Below are 18548 nucleotides of genomic sequence, written 5' to 3'. Positions count from 1 at the left end.
AATGTATAAGTTAATTTGAAAATGATATTTCAACTGTATGTCACCTCTGTTAACTATGAAAAATCATGGATTGGAGAAAATAACTCTGCCCTAAAAAGAACTTCCTCACCAAGAAATTCTGAGTTTTACAATGCAACACTACATTTCTTTTCTGGTGTACCAAAATAGAGTCATTTAATTTTGCCTTACTAACAATAACAGAAAACAGAAGCTATGTCAATGAGCACTTTACAGAGCATCTGTGGGACAGGATGGGCTATGCTTTCTTTTAAGTCATTTGATAAAAGACTTGAATTTGAGAAAATTCATGAGCAACATTTAAAAGTAAAATCCTGAAACAAGAACAGGATAGCACCAGTTTAGATCACCACCAGTAATTGCATGGCACACCACTTGAAGCATTATTAAATACATATACATGTCCGATTTTTAAGTTACTTAACTATATAGTAGTGTGTTTCATATTCATATTTACTTAGTTGTCCAAAAAGTACTTTTTTGGTGTAACAAGTGTGCCATAATATCTTCTCCTTTGAAATTATATGCAAACATATTGATTCTGAAATTGATTACTATGAGTTGGTAAGAGAGAATTATGAATTATATACAAGTATATTGTTCTTGTCTCTGAAAACCAATGCTTACTTGGTTTTTTATGTCTCTGCACAATTCTAGCAGCCAATTTTATCAGATAACCAATGTTTTTTATAAAATAGTCCTTTGTATTTATCTTAAGTATTCGCCTTTTTCCATGGTTTACAGTGTTCTTTCCTTGCACCATGTATGTTTAGATAATAACGACAGGGCTGAGACTTCTTGGATCCCATAGAACCAGCACAAATCTTATAGGCTATATGATGTTTATCTATTTTACCCACTCTTACATGAGCTCTTTTATATTTCAAAATTGAATTAAATCTAAAAGCACAGTTTATCTGTGGTTTGTTTTCCTATTTATTTAAGAAAATGGTGCAAGATGAAAATGGCCTAATGAAATTCAACGCATCTTTGTGGGCTTTATTCTAACTCACATTTCACTGCTGTTTTGATATCTTCATAAGCTGAATACCTACAGTAAACTCGTTCTATATTCACTCCTTCTCAAAGAAATGATTATGAGTATTCATGAAATTATAACTTCTTTGACTGTGTTTGTAAATGTAAGAAACTCCAAGTAAACTTACTTTTATAAATTTTAAAAAATGGGTTCAAAACTATAGACATAGTTCAAAAATTCCATGAGTCCAACAGTATATCATTTTTGTGACAAAATTGAGATAAGTACTTTCTAGTTATTCAGGTTTGTGGGGTTAATTATGATAGCTAAAAAATTGTTCAAAAGTGGACAATTTTTCTGAATTGTATTAAAGTGAAAAGTTATTATGCATTGATTACTATAGTTGTTAACATATCAGGGTCACCATATATCATGACCAGGCAAAGAAGCAAAGAAAGCAAACAATACATCTCCTATAAATTTGTCCACTGTATTTCCTTAAAACACATCTGTGATCTGAAATCCACTTAAATTTGTATCACTACATAGAACTCAGGAATTTATTGTTAAACTAATTACTTTTTAGCATGGTTACAAGACATACAATATGTGACTTGATCTCCTCAGCACCGAGTAGATACTTCTGTAACAGTCTAAATGACTCCTAGAATCCTGTGCTTTACACATTTCCTAAAACTTAGTTGACCTTATCGAAATAAAAATGTTTCTTCTCTAAAGTACAAAGTCAAAATTTTTCATTTGATTAGTATTCTGGCAATTGAACTCAGTAAGCATTAGTGATTATAAAATGTTCTTTCTTCCTCATTTAAAAGTCACATTCCAAATGCTATTTGTATATTTGTGTATTACTTAAGATGTCTTAATTATGTTAAATTATTCACCATTATACCAAAATAATTGATATCAGAATACTATAAATATTCATAATCATAAAGATAACAATTTTTAAAATCATTATTTTTCAATTCTGCGCACACATATATATTTTTTTCTAGAACTTTTCTTTGAAAAGGAAAAGATTGAAGAAAACCCACTTGAAATTATAGAATGCTTCAGGAAAACAAAATCTCTCTCCAATTAAATCTTTTGAAAAATCTATGCATAACACTTTCCAAGCCAAGACATTGGATGGTTTTATTGCATTTTATGCTGTGACAAAGTACCATAATTAGCACGTTGGTGTAATCTACCACTGTTTCATTACAGCTGATTGCCTAACTACCTAGGAAGTTAACATGAGTATTTGACCTGCCTTATTTTTCTCCACCATGGCTGTTAGTGGGAATTGAGCAAAGGCATTCATTGCTAGCAGTAATAGAAATAATTCTGATAAAGGCTGTAATACATGGAAAATACATAGCTTTGCTCTTTGCCTCAGCCCCTTCCATTTTTAATTGGTTTGTTTTTTACGATGAGACCTCAAATGACAGAACAAATAACCGACATTCAGCTAAATTCTTACCAATTTAGAAACTAAATCATGTTTATTTAATTTATACTCTGAATTAGTTCTCTTTGGAAAGTCTGACTTTGGAAAGTGAAATGCATCGAAACAGCCCATGCCTGACTGTAAGGGATTCTAAAACTAAGGCATGAATAGTCAAATCCATTTAAATAACTTGAGATAGATAAAGAGAACTGTTCTTAAAAATGTGAAAATTGTCAAGCAAAAGTAGATTAAGCGCTATCATATGATCAAAAGTAACTTTCTTTCATGCCTTCAGCCAGTGGCAAAGAACCGAGTATGATTGTATCTTTCACTACTAAACACCCTGTCATCAACTATGTGACCTGCGATCACACTCATCATGATACTTTTATGTTGCTATAGTAAGAAAACCCAAGAAAAGTGCATTCTCCGAAAGGATTAAGCAGTTTTATATCTCGTATGAAAGCAAAACTTGATTTCAGGAGACAAACTATAGATGACTCATTTAACCTGTAGATTTGTGATAGTTTCAGCACCAAAAAAAAAAAAAAAAAAAAAAAAAAAAAGCCACAATAAAAAGTTTGACCAAAATACAAGCAGGCAATTTGCATTTTGACAGAAGGATGAGTTTCATGAACCTTCATAACTCCTCTGCTTATAACTAGCATTATGTTGTTTATTAAGTAACCAGTTTCATTGTTGCTAAAATTAAAGTAATTGGCTATAGGTAAAACCTTAAATTTGTGGACCAAGTCTGTCTCTGAGATCTTTAGTTATTTGTCTAGTTCATAAATATTGAGAAAAACTTTTTGAATTTTGTTGAGACTTTTTAGTGGCAGTATTTACTCTTTCCTAGAGGTTTCTGGTGCTTTATGGCAACTTCTCCTTAGACACTGTTTCACCTGAATTATTCTTATTATTTTAGGTGCAAAAAAAACCAAAAAGTGGTGAAAGCTCTAGAAATTTGAGTATTTCTATCATCATATTCCAAGAAATTTCAGTTTTTGAAGAAAAGAACAGGAAAGAATGAGTTTGGGAACAGAGGACAAAGATGGTAACGAATACAAAGGTTGGCACTAAACAAATTGTAATAGTGGTAAAACTGTTATTACTACTAATAGTAATTAGATTTTTAAATGAAATTTTAAAACCCATACAGCAATCAGACCTCCATTAAGAACTATGGACTATCCGTTCAAATGGTAGGGAATTACATGTAAAAGCCTCAAATAGAAACTGCAGAATACCTTACAGCTGATGATTTTTAGTTGTCAGGACAAGTGAGACCTAAACAGCAGTCAGAATGGTCCCAGCCTGCTTGTTGCCTTTTTTGTTTGCACAGTAGCTGTCAGCTCCAGCCTTGCAGGTAGTGGAATCCAGCGGGAAGAAGGGGCGGGACCCAGCCATGCAGCCTGAACTGAGAGCAAATTTAAATTACTGAGCCTTTTTTTTCCTTTTTTATTTTTCTACTCTGCGACAAACTGAAAAGATTCCAGCACGCTAATTTAACCACCCTGCTTCTTCTTCTTTGCCCTTTTTTTTCCCCTTGTCTCCCTGCTTCCAGGATAATTAAAAGAGAAACCTGTAAAGGCAACATTCCTGTGAGTGAGTTGGTGCTGCAACGTGCTGGTAAGAAAATGAATTTAATTTTTATCTTTTTTTTTTTTTTTTTTGGCTTTTCTTTTTTTTAAAGAGCTGAAGGCTTTGTCTGTCTGTGCAGTCATAAGCGTGGCTTCCCTGCCGTGAGGGGTTAGCATATAATGAAAAGGTGTAATTGCCGGGTATATGACCTTCGCGTCATACTTCTAATAGCAGCATTCCTGTCTATTCTGATGATGCTTCTCTCTGCAAATTGACTGTTTGCCCAGTTGCAACATGGCTAAGACTATCGCGTTATTACAATGAGTTGTTGATTGTGTGGGGTTGGAGTTACAGTGTCCTGTCAGAAACAATTGTTGAGTTTCTCCAAGTTCCTGCTTACAGGGGGTTTTATGGTTTTAATAGAACCTTTCCAGTTCATAACTGGTTTGCTGTTTACTCCTCAAACAGGAAGTACAAGGATGAAACTTTCTCTAAGCAACGCTGTAATTATCTTAGACTTTCTTAGTCCAGATAATGAAAGAGACTCAAGTGAGTGCTCGGCGAAGTTATTTTAATCCCTTTCATCTGTAACTAGCCAGGAGTTCATTAGACAGTCAACTGTGGAGAACCTACATCATTTGAGTGCCTTGTACTTGAGTTGCCAACTTTAGTCTTTAAAAAGACAAATTTTAATTCAACTCGATTAAATTCAACAAGTATATCTGTACACTCTGCCTGAAACTGCTGCAGAGAATGCCCTTGCCTGTTACTCTGTTGGGGGAGGGGGAGCCTGGACTGAGATGGTATGAATTTTTTGGAACCAGCTGGGTTTTTTACTACTTTTATAACTGGCCAGGTCACTTAAGACACTCCAAAATACATGACTATAGCTATATGATGAAGTTCTCAGGGTTAAATTCACTGCCACCAATGCATTTCTATTCTTTCTGTGCATCTGAATTTTGCTTGTGTTAATTTGCAGTTATGGCTAGCAGATTTTGGATTGAATCTTAATATTTTGTAAAGAAAAAATAGAATTATTACTACTATATACCAAACATGTCATTTAAGAATTCATCTGTGTGGGAAACTTTGATCTTACCCAGATTCTAGCCTCAGAAGCTGGAAGACACATGAAAAGGTGGACTTCTTAATGAATCAATTTTGATTTTGGTCAAGAAATTTAGGAGTAAGGATTTATCTTCTTTTCTTCCTAATTTGCTTTTAAATGTACATATGGCACATCAAGAAATGTATTTTACTATTCTACATTGTTCTTTGTAAACTATCGTAGTTTAGCTTTTTGTAGATAAATAGGAAATTAATGGAAGGCTTTCAAGAAGAAAATGCAGTTACCAAAAATCCATTAAACCTTTTGCTAAGGAAAAACTCTCCTATGGATGTCTGAAGGTTGTATGCCATTTGCATCTTACAGGGAATGTGGTGTTCCATACACTGCTGACACTTAGTTCCTGGTCTCTGTAGCCATTCCGTCTAATTGTGTCATTTCTACATTTAACAGCTCTGAACCTTGCCACCCGTGGGTCCTCACCAGTGCCCCTCAGATCACTTGAAATGTCTAAAAAGACCTTGGAACATTAGAAAATGTCAATTGTTCGAATAATTTCTGCCTCTTTACAACAAGAGAAAATGCTGTGGATTTAATAGTTCATTTTAAAAATCTGTTCTTATCCACCAGTAACTATCTATTAGCAACATTTCAGTTATAATTGGAATAAATTGTTGCCCAGTAACAAGCAACTAACTCCATAGCGACTTTCCATAGAATCGGTGACTAGAATAGCTACAAAGAGCTAAATGCAAGTCAAATCACAACATACGTATTTCTTAAGTTTGAAAAAAAGAAATTCATTTCTTTATAGTTTTACCATTCTCAAATATTTTATTCAAAGTGCCTATTTTTGCAAAATTTTAATTGACCAAATAATATGTAAAAATTAAAGAAAGACCAGTAGATCTTTGAAAATTTTTCTTTCTGGCTCAAAATAAGAATAAGAGAGATTAAGCACAACCTTGCTGACTACTAGTGTTAACAAGATTCTGAGCCAGCAACACCATTATATGTGAAGAGCTGCCATTATCTCTTGCAGAACATAATGTAAAATTATGGGTTTCACTGTAGGACTCTGTCATTTGAACTAGTAATCAGTCCATAATTCTATAGATTGCTACAGTTAAAATGATGCTTTCCCCCCATTAATGAAATATTGAATAACACTGAAATTGAATTTACCTTATCCATTTTTTTCACTAGCTAAAAGACCAATAATAGTTCCAAGTATATATATATATATATATATATATATATATATATATATCAGAATGTATTTTTTCTTCTTCTTCATCTTCATTTGCTAAAATGCTATAATATTACAATTTCCAGAGCAAAATTATTTAACAATAGTTCTGTGTTTGCCTTTTGCTCTTGTGGAATTTGAGAATGGCATCACCTTATAATTGAACATATGTTGAAATAAGAAATACCATTGAAGAGAATACACATTGTTAGTTATCTCACAGATAACACACACAAAATTACCCATAATGCCCAAATGCAAATATAAAGACAAGGTGAAAGTTTAAGCGCTCCATCCTGAAATATGTGGCCTCTCATCAACTCAATTCACTATAATTGTTTACTGAGTATCAGCTTTAAGACAGGCAGTGTGTCAGAGCTTATGGGGAACAAACGTAAAAAAACCACATATTGGTCATCAAGGGAATTACAAGGTGGTGGGATTTCCATCGATAGATTAACAAAAGTAACTTGATTAAAAATGAGTAGTGCACTGTGTTAGATTACTATGATCAAGAATAACCTAACCTCCTAGAGCGGACATATTCTTCATCTCCCACTGTGATTTCAGTTCTTTTCCCATATCATATACTTTTTTCTACTTTCTATGTTTTAAAACATTATTATAGATACAAGTGGAGTTAACACTTGTAATTTTTTAAAGTATAAAAGAAAAAAGAAAATAAAGGCTGAATATTTTTTAGGAGGTTTCAACCTTATCCGTAGTCATCCACTGGTTTTGTTGCTTAATCTTTTGTCTCCTCATCCTTACAAAAAGGAAATGATCTCCTAGCACAGTCTTTTAATATGCATCCCAGTGGAAGAATGACCACTTCCAAGAAAAAGAGACACTTATGGTTGGCACCACAGACCAGTGGTTTAAACAAAAGCCAAACAATGATCAATTAATAAGCTTACAAATCCTAACTTCTGCATTTGTGCTGAGTTGATGTGTGGTTACACCCACCACTTCATTTTGTACTCTTTTTTCTTCTTTGACGTGGTAATATCCAAAGGATCACAGTGAAATATTGTAACAGAACAGTAAGTGTGTGTTAAAAAATCCTGTTCCATTCTTTTTTTTTTTTTTTTTTTTTTTATCGGTACCGGGGATCGAACTCACAACTGCCTGCTTGCAAGGTGCTGAGCTAAATCCCCAGCCCCCCTGTTCCATTCTCTAGCAGGATCCTTTTTACATGTAACCCAGGCAAAAAGAAAAAGAGAGAAAAATCTCTTAGTTCATCTAATCTGACTTTTTCTGTATGTTCAAAGTAGAACTTAACTTTTGACCTGTGAGGTTAACTCTTTCTTCCACACCCAGTGTTTAAATGACTGCTGAGTTTCTTTCTTTCTCTGTAGAGCAGTTTACAGTATATAAAATGTTATCTGGGTGCCAGGGTTATATCTCAGTGTCACAGCACCTGCCTAGCAAGCACAAGGTCTTGAGTTTGATCTCCAATACCTTCTCCAAAATGTTACATGGATATAATCATACAGTGAACCTTTTTGAGTCTAGCTTCTTTCACTTAGCACAAGGCCTCTGAGAGTAATGTATGGTTGCACTCATCAGCTGGGTTTTTTATTGCTCAACAGCATGTCATTGTATGGATAAACCACATTTGTTTTCATTCACTCATCTATTGATAGATGAGTTTCTCTCCAAAAACTGCTATAAACAAAGTTGTACAAACATTCATGTACAAGTCTCTATGAGCATAGGTGTGCCTATCAGAAAGATAACTAGAATTGAAATTGTTGAGTCTTATGGCAAATGTATGTTTAACTAGGCTTTTAAAAGCATGACAGTTTTTCAAAGAAATTGTAAAATTTTATGCTTCCATCAGTAATGCCTGAGGGCCCCAATTACTGGATATCCTTGGCAACAGCTGGTTTGGCATTGCCAGTATTTTCCATCTTAGCCGTTCTAATGAATTTATGGTAATATCTCACTAGGATTTTAATCAGCACTTCCCCAAGAACAAATAAGTTGAGTTTCGTGTGTGTGTGTGTGAGCTCACTGACTTATGGTGAAGTGTCTGTTCAAATTTTTGTTCAATTTTTATTGTTGTCTATAACTTCCCTTATTATTAAATTATAGGGGTTCCTTTTGTATTCTAGATAGAAGCCTCTTCACATATCTGCGTGGAAAATATTTTCTCCCAGTATAGAATTTTTCCTTCTGTGCTTTTTAAAAATACTGTCTTTCAAGAAGAATTTAATTTTATTTGGACAAATTCAAATTATTAAGATAGCACGTAAAATTTATAATCTCAGTGTTTTCTGAGATATATATGGTATATTTTGAGTTCATTTTATGTTTGTATAAAATTAACTTTAAACATCAATTTTTTCTAGCTTCTCTCACTTATAATCCTTTGAGATTAACATATATGATTTTTTATTAAGAAATATTTCATTGTATGGATAAACCACATAAGAAGTAGATAAGTCATCACTAATTTAATGGTGGATAGATCATTACTAAAAACATTACTGTACTCCACTTGACTTCTTTAGGCCATTTACCATAATTAAATTAATGGTACATATCTTGTTCATTTTCAAGAATCTCTATACTATTGATTTATATATCTATTTTTCCACCAATTTTATATTGCATTGATTAACTTAGGTAGATGGCATCTTGACAACAGATAGAATAAATTCTCCAACTTTGTTTTTCTTTTTAGTAATTGTTTTAACTATTTTAAATCACTCTTTTACTCAAATAAATTTTGAAATTACCTTGCAAATATATACCACAACGAAAACCCTGTTGAAATCTTATTAAAACTGCATTCAGTACATAGATCAATTTGCATAAATGATATGTGAAATACATTAAGTAGTAATAAATAGTTGTTTAGTTTTCTTCATCTATTTGAGTATCCTTTAATTTCTTTCCAGCAACAAATTATTTTTAGTACACACATATTTCATCATCATTTTTGTTAAATTTATCAATTAGCATAAATTGTTTTGAGGTGCTATTTAAGTAGAATTGTATTTTTCATTTCACTTTCCAAGTGCTTGTGTTTATTACATAAAAACTCTTGATTTTTATGTAATAATCTCTTTTATAGTGCTGACTTTACAAAATCACTTGTTAGTTAACAAACATTTTGCTACATATTTCTTGTAAATTCTTAAATACTGGATCATCCTGAATCAAAAGATCTCTTTACTGAACCCTTTCTTAATTATCTGAAACACCTTGAACTTTTAGTAAAATGATAAATAGAAATTACGAAAAGGACTATCCTTTGTCTGTTGCCAATCTTAGGTAAATTTATTGTTTCCTACATCAGAATATGAGGGGGTTTTGTGCATACCCTTTATCACAAAAGGAATTTCCCTTGTATTCCTGATTTTCTGAGAGCTTCTACAATGGAAGTATGTTATCATTCTTTGTGTTGATTTGATTTGCTAATATTTTATTAATGATAACTGTATATACATTTCTGAGAAATAGTGGTTGGTATCTTTCTTTTTCTTAATGTCTGAAGTGAGATTAATGCTACTCTTATAAAATAGATCAGGAAGCATTGTCCCTACTTTATTTTGTGAAATATTTTGTGTAGGATTACTGACCTTTTATTATCCTAAATATCTGATGTACTTCACCAGTAAGCAATTTGGACTTAGAGTTTTCATTGTGGGAAGACTGTTAATTACAAATTCAATTTTACTAGTAGAAAAGGGGGTATTTAAATTTTCCGCTTTACTATGATTCCGAGAATTTGTATGTTTCATCTGAGTTAACACAGTAATGCTATAGAAAGTTCATCCTATTATAATCCCTTGTATATTAGGGGATCTGGAGTCACATCTGCTTTGGTGTTCTTAATACTAGTAGTTTGTATCTTCTGTCTTTTCTTAAGTGAGTTGACTAGCTTTTTCCTTCACAACAAATTCTATCAACTTAATGACTTAAATAATGCAATTTTATTGCTTTATAGCTTTATAAATTAGAAGTCTAACACCAGTTATACATTTAAAAAAAGAAAATCACTGTCTCTGCCAGCTGGCATTCCTTCAAGAGTTACTAAGGGATGATTACTTTCTCTGTAGAGTAGTTGCCTACCTGGGTCTCTCTATTCCTTTGCAGGTTTTCAGCTAAGGGCCATTCCCAGTGTATAGATGTTACCCATTTTCCTTGGCTTGTGGTCTCCTTTTTCAGTCTTCAATTCCAATGTGGTTGGCTCGGGTCCCCCTCATACTTTCAATCTCCATCATTCTTCTCTCAATCTTTAAGTCAATTGACAAAGTACTTCTACTTTCATAGACCTGTGGGAATACCGTGGGTCCACCTCAGACCTTTATCATAATCTTCCTGTCTCCATTATATGCCATCAATTACATCTTCAAGTTTATTTTACCAAATATTGTCACATATCTGGAGGTTTTGGGGATCAGACTAAAAAAACTTTGGAAGTTTGTTTTTCTGCTTTCTTTGGGAGAAGCTTCATAGCTAATAGTAGCCCTTTCTTCATTTTCTAATTTATACTTTTAAAGTTGTAACAATTTACTCCAGTCACAAATTTAACCATTTCTCATAAATTTTACTATAACTATTATCTCATTCAAAGTTGACTTCTAATCTATTATGTGATTGCTTGTTTTTCTCATGAAAAAATAATTAATTTAAGTGAATTTCTAGATATCTAGGACATTTCTAGTCTTCCTGATTTATAATTTAATCATATCCTGGTCAGAGAATATACTCAAAAAAGTTCGTTTATTGCTTTCCCAACATATTGCTTGGTTTGGTAAAAACTCTATATACACATAAAAATAATAAGTGTTCCACAGTTATTTGGGGGCAGTGTTGTATAATTGTTTCTTAGGTTGCTGTTGTCCTGTGGTCTTCTATTATTTTTTTACTGATTTATTTTTCCCCATCTGTTCTATTATTTCTGAGAGTGATAAAAACCTCTACTTATAATTATACATTTGTCTATTTCTCTTCTTACCTTCTCTCAAATTTTACTCTATGTCTTTTAAAGCTCTATTATATATATATATATTTAAATTTATAATTGTCATCTATTACTTCTGTATTCACTTTTAATTCTTATGAGGCATCTTTTTTCTCTAATAGTACTTTATTTTAATTTTTCTTTTCTTCTTTTGTAGTAAACAAACATTTTTGAAAATCGCACCTCAACTTTTTTATTCATTTTATAATTACATCTCTCTGCATTATTTTTGTGATTGCTTTAGGAATTATAGTATGCATTTTAATCAATCCAATCAGAGTTAGCATCATTAATATCTCATCTGTACATTTTCATGCTTTTAAGCTTTGTTTAAATACAAGACTTATATTCATGATAAGCTTTTCAGTAAGTTTCTTCACTATTTTTTTTTGAAACAATCATTTAAGTTTTAAAGAATTTAAGAAATATACACATGTCTATTTGGCCCAAATTCCTTATTTTCTATTGTTTGGCATGCAATTCTACTCATAATGAATTTTCTATTTTTCTGAAAATGTTTTATTTTTACCTACCATTTTGTCATTAAATAATTTTACTCTGTCATTCCAATATTTTTTGATCTTGACAATTTCTTTGGAGGAGTCAGGAATAACATTCTCCCCATATAAGGATAAACATTGTATGTGTTTTCTTCAGTTGGGTTCAAGATTTTGTTATCTTTGGAATTCAATGATTTAAGTACAATAAATTTAGGAATAGTTTTGTTTTAATCCTAATTAATGTTCATTAAGTTTCCTGGATCTAGATTCAGTGTTTTCTACCAAATTTAGAAAAAAAGTCTGCCACTCTTCATTTATTTTGTGATCATTTTTCTCTCTCTATTCCACTAGAAACTTCAGTTTCACATTACCTCATTGTTATTTTCTCATAGGTCTCTGAAATTTTGTCTCTGTTGCTTTTCTCTCAATTTTTCAAATTGAGTGATTTGCACTGATCTATCTCTAAGTTTACTTATACTCTGTTCATGGGTTCAGCTACTGATTTCTAAAAGTGTATCAAAGTTTTCAGTCCTCAAAATCTTATTTTCCTTTACATTTATTTCTCTCTTAAATTTTCTTAAATTATCACTTGTGAAATCATATTTCCCTTAAGTTTTTGGACATATTTATAATCTGGAAATCAGTTTCTATTTACCATCTTTGTTTCTGTGCCACACATTTCAGTTTCTGTCTAGTAATTTTGGGTTGTATCTGGTTGTATCTGGATATTTCAGATAATACATTACTGGGATACTTCATTCTGTGATGTTCTGAGCATTATGGCTCTTTTATTTCATTACCCAATTAATTTACCTGGTCATTTACCTGAGATGTTTCTCTCCTCTGTGCTGTGCAGCTGCTGATGTCTCTTCTGTCTGTTTCAGTGGCTTCCAAGTGCTACTTTTATTAGCCTGAACTCTTGTAGGTCTCCCCTATGACTGTGTGATTTGGCAGCCAGATGTTACTCATATTTGGAGTTTGTCTTATCCTATAGGTACTTTACTTCTAGAAGTTTGTTTCTAAATCCAGATGCTGTGAATATATTCTCAGGGTCTCACCCTAGCACTTGAGACCCCTATGGCTGCCGCTTCTTGCTGCCTGTGTTTTCTAAAATTGGAAAGTGTTTTTAAATTTAAAGAGCAGAAAAATTATGTATCTTGCCTCACATATCTTTTTATCTTTCAAAAATAGATTCATCTTGCTTAGTGCTGTGTTCCACAGAATCTCCTCTCTCCATGTATAGTTTATCTGTTTGCTAGCCACTATGAGGTTTTTATTTCATTCTTTTGTAATTATCTTTCTCATGGCTTTCATATTTACATTCCTAGTGGTTTTGCTATCTCTAAATTCTGACTTATGTCAACATTTTCTGACCAAGTGTTTGGTTTTGTACATCATTTTCCATTGCTATAGCCACAATGATTGGGAAACACACTTAGATCATCAACCCCCAATACTATGTATTTATAAATGTATTTGTTTCGTTTAAAAATAAACTCAGAACTTTTGTCTTTTTTGGACTTCCCACTGTCTTAAAATTGTTAGGGTTTTTTTTTTTTTTTTTTTTTTAGTGTTTCATCTAATTTTTATAATTGGTTATCATTTGGAAGTGTTCACTAACATTAATTCCACTGCCATGCTTATAAATTTGTTTTATAAGTATGAAAATGTTTAAATGTATGTCTTATATCATAGAAACTTTTAAAGAGCACAGATAGGCTACTATTCCAAAATGAATTTTTTTAACCTTTTCATGTATGTCAGTTTTCACCTTGCAATGTGGTTGTTACACTTTCTTATTAAATGGTTAATACAATCTCATCCCACACTCACTTGAAGAATTGAAGGCATTGAATTTTATAAGCAGGTCTCTGAATGGAAGCACTTCATGCTGATACAAATTGACACAAGTTTGAACTCATAAACTAACATTTCCGGAGTCTCTCTTGTTAGTTGACTGGGCTTCCAGTACTGATCATAAGTATTATATGTTGACTTAATATTAAAGTACAGTGGACTCTTGACATAGAACTCAATTCATTCCTGATGGCAGATTGTAACTTAAGTTGTCAGTTGGAGGTTCAGGCTCCTCTAATACAAACTTCAAAGTCTCCCTCCTATATAGAGGAAGATCTCAGTCCTTAGACATTGACTCAAGATTTCTCAGTTAACCCCATATAGGAAAGGATATTGTAATGTTCGTTCTAGAACTCTTTAAGGGTTAAATCTGTATCTGAGACCATCTGGAAGAACAAGCAGCCAGCAGTTGGTTTGTAAATAAAATCTTTAGTTGTAAATGAAAACTAAAATTCTGGTCATAATCCAAATTGTTCTTAGGCAAGTTACTGATAGTAACTCAAGGATTCACTTAAGTAGCTAGTTCATCAGTTGTTCATTCCTCAACTTGGGCTTCAAACAGTGTTTAATAGAGAAAAATAAATACCACTAACGAAGAAATTGGGTAAGCCTAGTGCTATTTTTTCCTGAAAATAATTTCTGTTTAAAATAGTAACTAGCAAATATACAAATGTCCACTGGAAAGAGTAAGCCATGCATTTTGTGTTTATACAATACATGTTAGAGTGAAAATTCTTCTCACTGCAATTTTGGATACATTGTAGGTTGCATTTTATTCCAGACTTTAAAAATATGTTAGAATGACAGTCCGTATTATCTTATGATGTCAGCTTATTTTAAAATGAGCCCTGCAGGTGCAATTAGTTAATATCTTTAGTTAAGACAAATCCATAGTTCAGTATGGTCAGGCCCTAATATAGTTAAGATAGCTCCATGAAGACAGAGACCCACAGAGGTGTAGGTAAACTGAGGACAGAGATCAGAGTTATGCATCTACAAGGTCAAAAATTGTCAGCAAAGCACCAGATTTTGGAAAGAGGCAAGAGAGGAAGCCATTATGGGTTTCAGAAGGAACATGGTCTTGCTGACACTTTTATTTTGAAAGTCTGGCCTCCAAAATATATATATTGTGATAGTAAACCACCCAGTTTATGTTACATTTTATGGCACCTTTAATCTAAGTACCATTGCTAGACTAGACTCAGCAAGTTTTAGTCAAAACATGACTTAATTATGAGAGTAAAGATGAAATCTTGGTTAGAATGGAATATGCCATAATACATTGCCAGGATGTTTAACTGTTCTTGCTGTTCTTGAGGAGTCATTTGTTTAATGCAATCATTGTACATTTGATTAATCATCATGTTTGTTATGCAGATCAAGGGAAATTATCATTAAGTCATTGAAAGAACTTAGGTTACATTATACTAAATCATTTGTCCAGTATCACATGCTGACTTCTTGGAAGAGCTGGAAAAAAAGAGAACCATGACACTTTTTACTCTTAGCTAGTTCTTAAACTACATTTAAGCTCTTGACTATTAAATACTGAAATTTAAAACATTGATTCTTAACATTTAAAAATTCAACATTTGAAGCATTTGAACTCAGAAAAACCAGGATTTGTACCATGGAAAACAATTTCTTATTTTATTCTTGCTATTGTAACAGTGCTATTTCTTACTGAGTGATCAAGAAAAGTTTTCTTAAGAAAGGTAACAATTAGATTTCAGAGTGATGTGACAGAGGAAGTCATGGGTTAATCAGAGAAGTAGCATTCAAGGGCAAAAGGAAGCAGCAGGTAAACATCACAGTAGCAAAAGCTCATGAGCTCATGGCTGGAGTAAAATAGCAGGAAGAAGAAAGACAGCAAAGAAGAGGAATCACATCTTGTGAGCTGAACTTGCAAACTTTTTCTGTAAAGATCCTTAGAACAAATATTTCAGGCCTTTCAAGGCATAATTTCTATAAAGCAGCAATTTAATTTTGTGGTATGATACAAATAAAAATAGCCAACATAATAATGTACTATCTATCCAGTACTATACCAAGGAATTGAGATAACCAGTCTAATAGGAAACAAACCACAGCCCGAAGCACCGGAAGTTCCTGTCTGTAATCAGGCTGATCCCTTACTTTCAGGCTTCTGGGTGGGGAGAAGGATGGAAGTGGTGGGACATACTTGGGGGAACCAAACCTAAGCCCCTTTGAGCAGGAAGGGAAAAAGAAAGAGACTTTTTAAAAATTATATGCAATTTTTATGTGACAAGCATTTTAATGGAAGCCCATTCTAGAATCTCAGGCCCTATGCAAAAAGAGGGTTGTCATGTTTTGTGCAGCTGTTATGTTTTGTGCGACATGATGAATACCATGTGTAAATTCTCTGTGTAAAAGGATGTCATTTGGAAAGTCTGAACTGAGGGGTTTTTATCCTTAAAAGGTTACTGTGGCTGCTCTATGCATTTAATGTAGAAGAGGAACACATGCCAACAAGGAACAGTTAAGTAACTGCTAGCAAGCAATGGAAAAGCCCAGAATAAGATATTAGTTGTGGAAATATTTTTGAGAAGATTCAGCCCTTAAAACATACTTTAATAGTAGATATGAAAGAGGTCACTGGTGAATTGGGAAGGGCACTAAGAACATAGAAGCAACTAGGGTGCCAATTTGTGTAGGAAATGGAGAAAAGAAAGATAGTTAAGTTCCCAACATCCGAATGTCCAAAGTAGTTTTCCAAGAAACAATTGGTTTTCTCACTGAAAAGAGCCCTCATAATTCATTATTTGAATAAGCATCTATGTTTATATTTCCAACTTGCTTTTTTATGACATATCTATATATTTCACTGATTTTTTTAATCTCTCTAATTTTGTTAGAGCAGGTACCATGTCGACTGGGAGCAAAGAAACTAAAGAGCTTGTTTAGGATTATGAAATGGGTTCTTGACGGTCTTACTTGTCTTGTCAGGCCTGTTCTCTGGAACTTTATATAGCACTCTTTCTGCCACAGCATCCTAGCTCTGCCTCAGCCAAATGGGTCCAGATGTATGTAATAGGCAATGGCTATGGAGCTGTCAATGTTTCAAGTCAGTTACCAGCAGAACTGTTCAAGCTTCTATGCTTGGCCACTAAGAGACAAAGTCGTAGAAACTTAATGTATCTTTCTGCTTCTAGATCAATTTTCAGAATACCATCATACACAAGGAAGAAAGGAAAATGCAACTGTATAATTTGAGGGACTCTTTCAAAGGAACCAATGTTGAAAAAATCCATCTGTTGGTGGAAGAAGGACAAAGAACAAACTGTATAATAGTTAAAACATTTTGATCTCTAACTTGCACAATTACTATGTGTTGTCCTCAGAGGTAATTTGAGGCTAGCAAAATGTCCTCCTAGTTATTTAACACTTTATTCAGAAGCTCTATGAGGTTTTTTTTTTTTTTTTTAATGTACAAAAGGCTTAACTTTTAAATAATGAACACTTAACTCCCAATTTCAAAGCAATTAAGGCCATGGAGTGCATTTTTCTTTAACTAGTCAAAGGTTTCCTTCCTTTTATTCCTTTGTTAAGTGTTTAATCTTTTCTTTTGTAGTGGTTGTTGACAATTCCTTTTGTTTTGTGTACTGTCACTTCTGAGTCACTATGGCACCAGGTTCTGCTACTGTTAACTATGGATTGCTATTTCCATACCTGAGACTGCTGAGGTTTTGTTCTAAATACCCATTTGATGGAGAGAGCTGGTTAGCAGAGATTCGTAAATAGCAACTGACAACCTGAGAAATTTCCTCAAACATGAGAATTTCTTGAACAAAAATCATGTCATTTCATTTGTTTTCAAGTCATGCCACCCATGTTTACAAGGGAAGATTATTTATCATTCTACAGCTCTTCCTTTCTGATTTAACTTAAATCAAACAGCGATTCTCCTCCACCTCACCCCAAATAGATCCAGTCACTTGGCATAAATTATTTAACTTTATATTCACTGTCACAAAGGTATTTGAGGAGAAAGTTTGAGACACAGGCAAAAGGCTAATTGAGTGTAAATATTGTCTCTTATTACCAAGCAGAGAACTCAGTATTATGATGTCTATTAACATCTGTGGGAAAGAGAGATTAACTGAAAAAAGCAAGTATCAAAGTAATCCATGTGGCTATGCCTCTAATATCAATATTTGGACAGATATCTATGCCCTCAACCTTCTCTTAAATATCTTTAACACAAAGAATTTTATTGTAAATATAAGTCAGTACTAAATATATTTGCTAGTATGTAAATTTTAAAAAGTGTCACATGTCTTAATGCATAACCAAGTTCATGGAGGGGAGATATAGAAGCTTGTTTCTTCTCCTCAGGCCATTAGCAGAATACTTTAAAAAAAAAAAAAAATCTTTGAATTTTTTTTTTCAATAAAATTTTCTGGCTTTGTTTCAAACTTCTGGTTTCTTCTCTTTGCTGTGTTCCTTCTAGTAGGGGTAAGAAACTGTAAATATGGTTTCCATTTAACCTTGCATGTGCAAATTCTCTTAGATCAAGCTATAGTCCTATGTGTGTTCTTGAGTAAAGATTTTAACTGCTCTTTCTTTTGGATCCCTGTCTGAATACAGAGTTAAAAAAAACAATGTATCTTTAATAAATCAGAAATATTATAAGGACAAACAAGGTAACCTACTTGAAATTATTTTCACCTGATTAAAAGAGACTTTAGAAATTTAGGTCACTTAAAAATACTGTTTTAATTTCCATAGCAGTAATTCAAATATCTGCATAAATGTAAATAAAGGGAGACATAATTCAGAATACTTAACTTAGATGTCACTTATGTATTACTTTAAAATGAGGAAGTACAAAGTATGATCAAAATAT

At 32.9% G+C, this 18548-nt stretch overlaps 1 protein-coding gene and 1 long non-coding RNA gene across 5 annotated transcripts in view; one reads left to right on the top strand and one right to left on the bottom strand.

Moving 5' to 3' along the window:
- The window catches only part of LOC106028445 (uncharacterized), an 82292-nt gene extending 78297 nt beyond the window's left edge, over nucleotides 1-3995 (bottom strand). The window contains exon 1 of one of the 3 annotated variants that reach the window (XR_010051330.1): nucleotides 3695-3995. This is a non-coding gene — a long non-coding RNA (uncharacterized LOC106028445). The remainder of the gene's footprint in view (nucleotides 1-3694) is intronic. The other 2 variants (XR_010051329.1, XR_010051327.1) reach the window with 2 other exon arrangements.
- Celf2 (CUGBP Elav-like family member 2) overlaps nucleotides 3819-18548 on the top strand; it is a 799248-nt gene continuing 784518 nt past the window's right edge. For both annotated transcript variants that reach the window (XM_063260461.1, XM_063260462.1), the window contains exon 1: nucleotides 3819-4076. The gene's annotated coding sequence lies outside the window, so the exon portion shown is untranslated. The remainder of the gene's footprint in view (nucleotides 4077-18548) is intronic.

This window comes from Cavia porcellus, unplaced genomic scaffold (genome assembly GCF_034190915.1).
Source record: "Cavia porcellus strain 051 isolate PalLab524CR breed Dunkin Hartley unplaced genomic scaffold, mCavPor4.1 scaffold_13, whole genome shotgun sequence".
Taxonomy (NCBI): Eukaryota; Metazoa; Chordata; class Mammalia; order Rodentia; family Caviidae; genus Cavia; species Cavia porcellus.
Note: the sequence above shows the minus strand (reverse complement) of the source record. Positions and strands in the feature narration are given on the sequence as shown.